Raw genomic sequence first — 13,273 nt, forward strand, 5'->3', positions numbered from 1 at the left:
AATAAAAGCCTGAAACTGTCTAAAGACTGTTCACACCTTGTGGAAGCCTTAGGGAAAGGAATCTGGTTGATATCCCTTTAAATGGATGGTAAGCATGCAATGGAACAGAGGTTTCAAAATAACAGCACTTCCTGGTTGGATTTTCCTCAGGTTTTTGCCTGCAATATCAGTTCTGTTATACTCAGACAATATTTTGACAGTTTTGGAAACTTTAGTGGGTTTTCTATCCTAATCTAATTATATGCATATTCTAGCTTCTGGGCCTGAGAAATAGGCAGTTTCGTTTGGGCATGTTTTTCATCCAAACATCAAAATACTGCCCCCTAGTCTCAAGAAGTTTTAATTGATCAGCAACTGTCACAAAACCAATACATGGCTAAATGACACTCAATTACTTTTCAAATCATAATTTGACATTTTCTCCCACATCTGCAATACGTCACTGTGTGTTTTTTAAATGTGTTACTGCACTTTCACAATGATACATCGGCCCTTTTTAGGGTTAATCAAGATGCTATATCAGGGAAATGTCTTTATCAGAGTGCAGGTGCATCCTGGGTAGAAGTCAAGCTTGGGTAGCTTTGAATTACTCCACCCAACACTCATTTTGATACACACCTGATAAAAACACATTTGTAACTCTCTCCCCTATAAATAATTACAATCAAGACATATTAATGCATTTAGGTGGAGGTGCCCAGGACAGATATGAGAAACCACATGTTGTAGTTTTTTTGTTGCACTGCTTTGCTTTATCTTGGCCAGGTCACAGTTGCAAAAAAGAAATGGATCTCAACTCACCTACCTGGTTAAATAAAGGTGAAATAACTAAATAAATATGGACATTTGTTATTTTAGTTAAGGACTCATTGTTCACTGCAAATCTTGAAAAGTGAGTTATATGTATTACAAACACAAACCATGAATATGGTCTGTCAATAACATTGTGTGTGATGAGTAGCAGTGAATGACTGAAAATATATTAAATAATAAAATGAATACAGCTGTTGACAACGGCTTCTAATATAAATGAAGTTGTGATTCAATTGTCTCATTATTTGAACCTTCTCCCCATTTATTAAAACCAAATGCAAATTGTGTTCTTATGGTTGAAACATTGTATGGTTACCAGCCACCAGGTGATTTATGTAAAAGGCCGTTTCTCCTCAGTTGAAACATGGTAGTGAGAATTAGATCATGAAAGTGTATAGGAACAGTCCCAACAGTTCCTGGGCTACTTAACTACTTTAACTGTCTATCTGAATCATCAGAGATGCTAAACTGGGACCCTGAAACACCCAGGTGACAGACTGGAGTTCACCAAGCGAGGTGCCTCACAGCTGTGAGGGTCACAAAGGGGAAGAGAGATGGATGGGGTGTGTGAGAAACAGATAACATTGTGAAAAGGAGAGCAGGGCCTGCGTGGAACAGAGTGGATTATCAAACATAAGTCCTTAGACTGTGGAACGGATGCATTAGTAGTTACTTTTCATACAGTTTGACCAAAATGGAGACTCTTGTCTCCCTCACTAACTTCAAGCACCAGCTGTCAGTGTAGCTCAGATCATTGCACCTGTACATAACCCATCTGTAAATATCCCATCCAACTACCTCATCCCCATACTGTATTTATTTTTCTCCTTTGCACCCCTGTATCTCTACTTGCGCATTCAGCTTCTGCACATGTATCACTCCAGTGTTTTAATTGCCATATTGTAATTACCTCGCCACTATGGCCCATTTTATTGCCTTACCTCATTTGCACACACTGTATATATATACTTTTTCTATTGTATTATTGACTGTATGTTTATTCCATGTGTAACTCTGTTGTATGTGTCGAACTGCTTTGCTTTATCTTGGCCAGGTCGCAGTTGTAAATGAGAACTTGTTCAACTAGCCTACCTGGTTAAATAGAAAATAAAATACTTTTTTTTTTAATTATGGAAAATATGGTGTTTCTCTGACTTAAAGCATAATAATTCTGACACAAGTAACTATAAATGTATTTATTCCATACTCTAAGTATGTACAATTAAATAGTTTATATTGATATGTTAATTAAATTTGGTCAGAATCTGTGATGCTTTGGCTACTTCTACATTTTAGCTCTTTAAAATGACTGAAGTTTCAATATCTCAGGCCCAGAAGATCAGATTCTTACGAGGTAAAGTTCTCATGGTTCAGCATGATCCTTGGTGGTGCTACATACCACAATTGTAGCTGAAAACATCTGCATTTTTGTCCTTTCTGTATATTTGCATGTCTTAAAGTATAATAACTGTTTGAAAAGTAACTATTAGTACATCCATTCCAGAGTCTAAGTGTTGGTTTGAGAATTTTTTTAAATCATTTGTAGCTCCCAATGTTGGTGGACGTGCAGGAGTCTGATGTTTCTATGGTGTTTCTAGCTCCCAATGTTGGTGGACGTGCAGGAGTCTGATGTTCTAATCCAGGAGGAGATTTTTGGTCCCATCCTGCCCATCCTAACCATAGTCTCTGGATGAGGGCAAAGAATGGCAATCGGCACAAAAAAAACCACACAGCTTGAAATTTCAAGAAACCTTTTCAAACAGCTCTTACACTAAAAGTGCATTATCATCATGTTCACAATCTCACAGTATTCCTCTAACCTCGTAGTCTGGAAATATATATAAAACACAGAAAAATCATGCTTGACTGCACTGGGTCTTTAAATACTTATGCTTATTAGCCTCTTATAGACAGTTCTTCATTAACAAATAATTTCTTCTAAATAACAACCAGGTGAATTCGTATGACTTGATATCTGAATTTAGCAGTAACATATAAAGTAACAGGTTTTTACAATTTTCTTACCTGGTCATTGCAGTCTTATTTACTTGTAGTTTCCTATTGATGTTATTTCAGCACTGTAAACTGAAGTGCTACCAGCCTTTAATCCAGGGAATCACCACCCATCAACAAGGCATGTTGAGACGGGGGTGCAGCCCAATATCCTAGATTGGATTCCTCTCCTTGTCACCTTCCCTTAACCTGTACAAATCCGAGCACACGGGATCTGTGGAAACAATATGGTGGAAACTTATTTCTGAAGGTTCATCTCTGTGCATTTCACATCTGTGGAGAGGAAGGAAGGAGAAAAGGAGTGGAAGCCACTTCAGTCTATTGGGACACATCCTGGCAGGGATTACATCTCCCTCTACTGATCCATACAGAGATAAAGACATCCAATACACGAACCACTAACCAGCGCACTGAAATAAACAATACACTGTGGCAGAGTAGCGCAGCATCTGGGTAGAGGATAGTTATGATGATGATGGTGGAGCTGACAACAGTGTTGATGTTGATTTAGTTATGTTGGTGATCACGGTGGTGACCAAGGACCTGCTGATGATAAAATGGTGACTATCCGGCTAAACGGCTGTCATTTGTATGTGCCCTATTGAGTGAGGATGTTCACTGGTTATTTTTCCATGGTTGGTGATGGAGACTGAGGAGAGGGTCAGATGGAGAAAGAGGTGGTCAGACAGGGAAACACTGCTAGATGGACAACTTGCTGGGCATTGTGCCCTCCTCTCCCCTGTCGTCAGCCCCTCAACACGTCGGTTGTCAAAATGCTATGACTCCGTCCCGGCAACAGTGTCACAGCGTTGGTCTTCAGCCTCGGCGGTCTGAGCCAATCAGAGCACTGACGATGCCAGATTACACAGCAGCCAGCCAACTGGGAAGCTGGGTGAACACAGTCTTTTCCCTCTCACGTGAATTCCTTCGAACCCTCCAGATACACACACACACACAGATATTCACGCTCACACTCTTTCATTTTTTTCTTGCAGACATATGCACACATTGAGAATGCAACGGTCTCTTCCTCTGTATTCATGGGGACCTTCCCTAAATGCAGCCAGCTAATATTTTCAGTTTTCTGAACTGTGAACATCTGCATACAGACCAGTGACCACTGCCACACATGACTGGCCTTTCACATGGGAAATGTACCAGCCCATAGTCAGATGCACCCCAGTCTTGTGGCGTCCACTAGTGGACAACAATGGTGTTACAGTGATGAAACGAGGTGCATGACAGCAAATGGGTGGGTTTGCTGTGGGTAGAAAATCCTAATAAATTATATTTAATTGACACAAGCTGTCTCCAATCAATTAATGTCTGGTTGTGCGTGTGGTTTGGTGGCAGTATTGCCTTAGCCAGTGGAGGCTGATCTACAAATAGTATTACCTGCCAAATAATAGGCTTTGTGTGATTAAGATTCAAAGATCTACGCCTCCCCTGGCTTCGACAAATCCCCCCCATCAAACAAACACGCAAAACAAGACTTTCATTGATTGATTGATTGATTGGAGAAAGCTTGTGTCAATTTAATTAAATTTCCTAGGTTTTCTAGCAGCAGCAAACGTAGCTTATCATGCTGGAAATATCAGTAGAAAGTGCCAGAAAAACAACCAAAAAGCACGGTCCTACTTATATGCTCTCTATGTTGTTCTCAAATGACATATGCAACCATAGTTATATTCTTACTAAAGGTATATTTTAACGATTTAAAAACGATTAACTACTAAATTATGTTTTATTATCAGAAGATAATTCAGCAATAACTGCTATGGTATGCTTTATTTAGTAGTGGTTAAATAAAAAAAATGTATCATCTCTGCTCAAATTCTATAACGCTAAGTCAGCGCACCACCACATTGTCTGTCTTTGTGGGGAATAAAAACAAGAACACTTCCCTGTCACCAGCAACAGGAAACCGTAAGAAATTAAAACTATGCAATGTTCTAAAGAAACGTGTTGTGATTTTATAAGAAAAGGTCTCATTTCCAGTTGAACTCCTAGAGATCCATCATATGGAAGTGTCCGGAAGTCATCATTTTGTCTGGAAAAATAAATAAAAAGGAAGTAAGTTTAAGTTGATGTGAAAACCTTGGAATGTTTGTTTTACATTCAAAATGCTGAACAGGATATGAGAACACCAAGTGTAGCTGTGGCTTAGCCAGCAATACAATGAGAGTAAGTGTCAAAGTGAGATTGCAGTGACAGATACATAATGCAAAGAAACAAACATATAGCCTTTGGGGAGACCAATTTGAATAATATTGAACATGAAGATAATCTGAATCCCCTCTGTGTGGGATGACATTCGATGTCTGAAACTCAACAGGTGCTTTAACAGGTCATCAATGCAGTAAAGACACACTGGGACATAAGAATGCATTCTTTAAAAAAAAGGCAAACCGCACAAATATATATTTGCACTTCAAAGCCAGGCAGTGAAAACCTGTGAGGTGGTTATATCCTCCCTCTCACCTTGACCAGAGTGACTGTGAAGCTGTAGATGAGGGAGATGAGGAAGAGGACCTGGAAGATGCAGGCCGTGTTCCAGTTCTCCTCTGCAGTGTCCGCCAGAATGGGATCAGACCTGTTCTCGTCAAAGAAGACACCCTCCACCTCAAGGAGCTCTACTCAAAATTAAAGAGGAGATTTTCAGTGAGAAGGAGTTGCAGAAACAGGCTAGCCTGGAATTCATACTGAAATGCTCTGTAACAATGGTGAAACAGAGCATATGAGGCTAGAAACAGGCTAGCACCAGGAAAATGTTCTTGTATCAGAATTGAGTGAACAGACAGACACCTGGTTTGGATATGTTCAGGGCCAGAGTCTGGGTGGTGTGGGTCACCCTGCAGGTGTAAACAGCCCCCGGTGTCCAATCCTGGTGTGCCAGGCTCAGGTGGCTCCTGATGCCGAACATTCCTCCTGGTGCCCTGTAGGGGGTGCTAGTGTTGTTGTTCCACAGCTCTGTGACGTTGTCCAGCAGCCAGGTGATGTTGATGTCTGAAGGGCTGAAGCCAAGCACCAGGCAGACGAGCTCACTGGGACCCTGGAGCAGGGTGGCTGTTGGTGCAGAGGGGGTCACTGAGCCTGGAGAGAGAGAGAGAAAGTGAGAGTCAGGGTAGATAGACTGGAGTGGATGAGACTGGCCAGAGAGGGGGCTGCATGACAGAGTCTGGGAGAGAAAATGAGTGGATGGAAAGGGGGTAATCACGTGCGATAACGTCAACAAAACTGTGTACGTGAACAATAAACTTTTATTTCTTTCTATATGTATGAGTGATGATGACTGAATAAAGGATGTACATACTTTGAGGCCTGGTGCTGAAACTCCATGTACCCTAAAATGCTATACATTCTTGGGGCATTGTTTGCATCTTACTGAATTGTATAATTCATAGAGTCTCGCTGCAGTCTGCAGCCATAATCTATGATGTAGCTACAGTATATCTACTTTTTCAAAACCCTTGTCGATTGCAAATCCAGAATCCGCTCCTTGACAGCTAGCAACACAGATTATTATTGGTGGTGGTGTTGTTGTATCATTGTCACTAGGGTTTGCATTTGCAACGGCTCTGTCCTGTCTAGACGGTACGTTCAGACTCACGCGGCACTTGACCGCAAGTGACTTTGGCACCAAAACTTCAGAACCTTGGAGTTGAGAACTTGCTAAGAAGAAAGAATATAATCAGTACGTCCTTTTAACTACTCAAATCAAATAGCTACATTTTTACATGTTTTCACTTATAATGAATTGGCTAAATGTGGAAATATCTACTTGTATTGTTTTGCTTCTTAGAAAAATTTGCAAATGAATGCACTAGATAGCATAACAATATAGCTTAGCTAGCTGAGTTAGCCAACTAGATGAACATAACCAGCGAGCCAATTTGATTTTAGTTAGCAAATCCAACAGAACTGATCATTTGACTAATTTAGCAATATATTGAGTAAATGTTATTCTGAGGTGTTTATAAAAATTGTACTAATGGAAATGGTCTGAGGTCAATTCTAAGTTCAACTCAAGAGTGGTCTGCTGACCTAGCCTACATTTCTGTCATGATGACATTTCTTTTACACAATGAGGGGTTTGGAGGATAGAATAGCCTATTCGTATACCTACTGTAGGGCATGAAAGACAGAGTTGGGATGCACAAAATGGGCATTGTGCACTACAAATCATTTTTATTGGGACACTAACCACATATCTCTGGTATTGTTCTCATCTCAATTCTTCAAGTCATTAGACAACATTATCAACCAACAGTTTTACTATTCATCAGTACATGTTATTACAATCTAATTCATCATGTTACTGTTCAAATCAACAGTCCACTCACCAAATACATTCTCTATTGTGCTGGGGATAGGTCTCTCGGGACGACTCATGTCTGACAGCACAGGAATAATTGGAGTTCTGATTCCACTCGGACCTGGGCACGATGAGTCTACTGTTCATGGAGTAGGTGCTGCTCCCTGCATAAAGAACTGAAGGGCTACTGGAGTAGCGAGATAAAGGTAGGCGACTGCCAGCCTTCTCCCAATTCACTATTACATCAGAGGCGAAGAACCCAGACACTAAGCAAAGCAGTGTGGCATCATTTGACCCCCATAGATCAGAATCTGGTGGTCTCACTATCTATATAGAGGGTGGCTTGGGATCTGGAGGGACAAAGCAAATGAACAGGAAACTCATTAGTTATTGGATTTTGGGCCTATTCAGTCAAATGTAACATTAACATATTGTTTATTAATATCTCAGATAGGCACCGACATAATAGCATGCACAAAGATGTATGTATGTATCAAAAATCAGCATTCTGGGTTATGTGTACCACATGAGTGTTGAATTTGCCTACCTCTGCATTTGGTGATAAGCTCCTCCTGGGCTTGGCTGGAGCAGTGCTGCTTCACCTCACAAGACACACGTTTGTGTGCATGCCAGTCCCTCGCAGACACGTTAAACATGATCTGCTCAGTCTGTGTCCCATTTGAATGATCCTTGGTGTTGGTGTGACCCCACCTTGAGAAGCCACAACCCCATCCACCTTCCAGCTGACAGAAAAGTCCCCAAGGCTGAGACCCACCAGCAGACAGGTGACAGGCACCGTTCCATCTGTCCTCAGCTCTTGAAGAGTGGGTCTCTGTAGGTAAACCCCCACTTTCTGAGATGATATTGGAGTCACTGAGAGGAAGGGGAATTGAGTGTCTTAAGCCACATTCAGATAAAGAATGCTTACATTACTAAAGGATGGTTAGGCCTATATCACTGCTCCAGGATAGTATATGTCATAATAGCAAAAACTACCTGCACATATATTGATGCTCTTCCTGACTTTCTGAAGATACTTGTCAATGACCTCACAGGTGAAGACCATACCCTGGTTCCACTCCTGCTGTGTTACTGTGATATGACTGGGTACTGCCACATGTCCGTCTTCCCCCATCCTTCTCTTATAGGCTGCTGCAGACCTCTGTTCACACCCAGAGAGCCACTTGATCTGAGGGTTGAAGCCCCACCCAGAACACATGAGTTTCTGGGTCCCTGAGCCTGACGGCTCCTCACTGGGGACTGGAAGGCGCTCCAAGGATGGTTCACCTGGAAACAACACAAACACTTTCCCATTTTAGACATGGAGTGGTAAATTAAGATTATGCAACCAACAATATAAACCTATTTTCATGTTGTTAGGCCAAATACCATTAAATTGTTTTTTGGTTCGAGAGTTGGTGAATAAGGCGCTGGAGAATGCGGTAACTCAGCAGATGGTGAGGTTTGGACCAATTCCAGATTCCGACCAATGGGATGAATGCTACATGCCTCCGGGCCTTGTGGGCGATGCTGATTCATTCGACCCTGATGACCTACAATTAGATAAAACTTTTCTTAGTTCTGAAGTGTGAAGGTTGTAGTGAAAATCATAAAAACTGAAGAGCTATAACTGGAAGTAGGGATAGAACTAACCCTTTAAGTTGAGGAATTAGTGGTGTAAATACTTTTATCTTGTGTGTGTAATATTTAGTCAATGATAGATTGATAGAAGAATTTGTATGTTTAAAGTAATGACTAAGATATTTCACCCTGAAACTGTATCACTTTGTGTGAAATCCATTAGACACATAAGACTATAAGTTGATCATGTGTGCAGCTTAGGCAGGATAGAATTAGGACATTGTGTTCCTTTTTAGCTATGTAAGCAGGGTGTAGTTGCGACAACAAAGGATAAGATGAGCTATCGACAGACAACTTGTGCAACCAATAAGAGAAGATTCTGTCCTCACCCAGGGTAGTGGAAAAGTTCAGCCTGTCCGACTAGGGAGTAGCCCATGATAAGAACTTGTGTGTGTGTGTATAAAAAGACTAGCTCTGCACTAGAAGGGCAGAGCTCTCTGAATAAAGAACTGATCATTTGTATGCTGGGACTGTCTGTTTATTTAAACTTAGAGTCTTACAACCTCTAGGATACAGATGGAGTTATAAAATATTTCAGTTAGAACATTGAGATAGAACCTCCCCTGTCACGAGAATTTCTAAGATTTTTGAAACAAAGGTGTAGACTGAAAATGACAGTTGTGAATTAGGGAGATGGTCTCTGGGGTTCAATTATTATAGCAGACTATTGTAATGGGAGGAGACATTGGCTCTTGGTACACAGAATATATTTGCATCTCCATGGGGTTAGCCTGTTATGGCTGCAATCCCGATACCGGGATCGATATGACAACTAACAGTGAAAATAGAGGGCGCCAAATTCAAACCACAGAAATCTCATAATTACAATTCCTAAAACAAACATGTGTCTTATATAATTTTAAAGCTATTCTCGTTGCTAATCCCACCAAAATGTCAGATTTCAAATAGGCTTTTCAGCAAAAGCACTACAAACGATTATGTTAGGTCTCCACCAAACCACAATAAGCACAGGCATTTTCCAGCAAAATATAGCATTCACAAAAAAACAGAAATAAAGATTAAATAAATCACTGACCTTGAATTGTCTTCATCAGATGACACTCATAGGCCTTCATGTTACACAATACATGCATGTTTTGTTTGATAAAGTTCATATTTATATAAAAAAATCTGAGTTTACATTGGCGCGTTAGATTCACTAGTTCCAAAAACATCAAGTGATTTTGCATAGCCACATCATTCAACAGAAATACTCATCATAAATGTAGATGATAATACAAGTTATAAACATGTAATTATAGATATACCTCTCCTTAATGCAACCGCTGTGTCAGATTTCCAAAAAAACTTTACAGAAAAAGAAACGCATGCAATAATCTGAGACGGCGCTCAAAAGTAAAAACACCACAGCCGCAAAGATGGCGTCAACATAAACAAGAAATTACATGATAAATATTCCCTTACCTTTGATGATCTACATCAGAAAGCACTCCAGGAATCCCAGGTCCACAATAAATGTTTGTTTTGTTCGAAAATGTCCATTATTTATGTCCAAATACCTTCTTTTGTTAGCGCGTTTGGTATACATATCCAAATGCTAATTCTGGTCAGCGTTATATCGGACAAACTTTAAAAAGTGATATTTTCGGTTGAAGAAACATTTCAAACTAAGTACAGAATCAATCATTAGGATGTTTTTAACATATAGCTTCAATAAAGTTCCAACCGGAGTATTCCTTCTTGTCTTCGTGAGCAATGAAACTCAAGTAACTACCATGAGGAAAAAGCGCGATCACAAAATGGCTGCTTGATGGACATCTGATATATTCTGCTCTCATTCACTCCCACAACAACATAGAAGCCTCATTATAATTTCTATTGATGTTTGACATCTATTGGAACCCCTAGGCAGTGCAACATCATTCATACCTCAAGGGGATTTCATTGGGGACTCTGGTGAATACATACAAGCTCAGATTTCTGACTTCCTAATTTGATTTCAACTCAGGATTTTGCCTGCCAATATGAGTACTGTTATACTCACAGACATCATTCAAACAGTTTTATAAATGTCAGAGTGTTTTCTATCTAATACTAATAATGATATGCAAATATTAGCAACAATGACTGAGGAGCAGGCCGTTTGATATGGGCACCTTTCATCCAAGCTACTCAATACTGCCCCTGCAGCCATAAAAAGTTGAACTTGTTCCATCTATACTTGTTTCATCTAAACTTGTTCCATCTATACTTGTTCCATCTAAACTTGTTTCATCTATACTTTCACATTATTGACCTTCATGGTTCTGTATTACATATTGTACTAATCCTGTTTGCTGAAATTTGACATTTGGTTTCATTCAAATAGACATTACGAGGTAAATGGTTTTAGCTGCTACAGATTATAATTGAATGGCTGTAAAGATATTTATGTTTTTATCTTACAAAAATGACAGGTATGTTTTATGCTTTTCAAATAATAATGTTTATAATTTAGAGTAGTATGAGTCTACTCTCTCCTAGTGTTGGTCGGGCCATGGGATTTATGTTGACAGAGACTGGAGCTCAGAAATATTTCACAGAATCTCACAGTAAGAGAAGTGCTTGCTTAATCAGTTTTTGTACAGCGCAGCAGCCTCCTGTGTCACTGTGTCTATCTGGCACAATAATAAACAGCAGAGTCTTCAGTCTTCAAACGGTTCATCTGGAGATACACCTGCTGCTTGCTGTTGTCTCTGGAGATGGTGACCCGACCCTGAACAGACTGGGAGTAGTAAGTGCTGCCACCATCACTGATAGTTGCAACCCACTCCAGTCCTTTCCCAGGAGCCTGTCCGATCCAAGCATTCCAATTGTTGCCACCAAATCCAGAATATGTACAGGTCAGTTTGTGGGATTCTCCAGGCTCTTTAACCACTGATTCAGACTCCGTCAGTGTCTGACCCTGAACACCTTTGGAAATTAAATTACAAATAATCGATCAATTTTTCTAGCAGTTCGTAAAAATAAAAACACACATGAAAATGATGGTACATTCATTTTAGTTGACACATAATATTGTCACTTACTTTTTACAGACACCACCATGAGTACTAAAGTCCAGGCAGTCCTCATTGTTCAGTATTAGTTAGTACAGGACTTGTAATGTTATAATGTCAGTCCAAGCTGCCTATAATGAGAAGACCAGAGTTGAGTCTCTGATTATAAAGGGATGAATGGTAGGGATACTTTGCATAGACCGCCCTCTAGAGGCTTAAATAGAGACTGAGAGGGAGAGATCTGCTCTATTCCTTGATTCTCTCTCCTCCCTGTCCTTTATTCTGCTCTCTGTAGTTCATATTTCCATATGGGATGTTCATACTAGATATGTTTTGTATTTTATGCAATGTGAACAGCACAAAAACAAGAATATTTCCTTATGTGGGACAATACCATTAGTATTGAATTGGATTTATCACTTAGTCCCCAATTCCAGAACAAATTCAAGAATGCTTACAGTATTATATAGACCCATTATTGCATGGAACTCCCTTCCATCTTATATTGCTCAAATGAAAAGCAAACCTGGTTTGAAAAAAGCAATACCTGCCGGCACAACGCCTCTCCCCTATTTGACCTAGATATTTTGTGTGTATGTACTGATATGTTGGCTATATGTGCCTTTATGTGCTTTTTTTAAGTGTGTGTAGTTCTGTCCTTGTGCTGTTCTTGTCTATTCATGTTCTGTATTATGTCATGTTTCATGTTTTGTGTGGACCCCAGGAAGAGTAGCTGTTGCCTTAGCAACAGACCTGTGCAGACAATAGTTCAGACCTGTGCAGACAATAGTTGTATGTTGTAGTTTATTTGATAATACCAACATTTAAAATACTCAAGAAAGTCAAATATAGTTTGTATAGAATTATATTTCGGATGTTTCAACGAAAGGCAACTATTTTCTAAGGGTTCTAATATGACATATGTAATTGTTTTAAGATGGTTGTACCATGGAACATTTAGCTATTTGTTTTCTAATTTTAGGACTCCTTAGGGTATCTACTGTAGCCCATAGAAATGCATTGAACAACACAACCATTAATGGCAAAAAAAAACAGTAAAAAATAAATCATAAGGAATAAGGTTTTGAAGTGTCTGTCCTTTATCTAGGAGATATAAGAAACCTCAGGAAATATACTGTATATATATATTTTGGACACATATTTTGGTCAAATTGATCATATTAGTTAGCCAAACCGTTTGGACGCTACAGACATTTTCACGAAAATAACGATCCTAGGGATGTCTCATGTTCTGACAACATCGCTTTGGCTCAGCCACCTTCTACCGCAGATGCAGAAGGCCGCCATAGGCGGGTGTGGTGGATTGAGACGCAGCCCATGCAAAAAGACAGGTCTAGCTTAAACTGACGGATTTCAATGGGGATTTTTTTATTATGTTACTTAGATTGACGCACCTGTGAGGGACATGGAATCACCTCAACATTAGAGTAGACCACTTTTGCAGCTTCTAGATGACTATCAAATATATTTT

The 13,273-nt window shown here is 39.8% G+C and overlaps 1 long non-coding RNA gene and 1 pseudogene across 1 annotated transcript; both read right to left on the reverse strand.

Moving 5' to 3' along the window:
- Positions 1-1,869: 1,869 nt before the first annotated feature.
- LOC112232666 lies at positions 1,870-8,680 on the reverse strand (annotated as a pseudogene).
- A 2,958-nt stretch (positions 8,681-11,638) lies between these two features.
- On the reverse strand, positions 11,639-12,017 carry LOC112232678. Its single transcript, XR_002950675.2, has 2 exons — positions 11,812-12,017; positions 11,639-11,695 (listed from the first exon to the last, which is right to left on the reverse strand). It is a non-coding gene; the product is annotated as an uncharacterized LOC112232678 (long non-coding RNA).
- Between the last annotated feature and the right edge of the window lie 1,256 nt (positions 12,018-13,273).

This window comes from Oncorhynchus tshawytscha, unplaced genomic scaffold (assembly GCF_018296145.1).
Source record: "Oncorhynchus tshawytscha isolate Ot180627B unplaced genomic scaffold, Otsh_v2.0 Un_contig_27_pilon_pilon, whole genome shotgun sequence".
In the NCBI taxonomy this organism is placed as follows: Eukaryota; Metazoa; Chordata; class Actinopteri; order Salmoniformes; family Salmonidae; genus Oncorhynchus; species Oncorhynchus tshawytscha.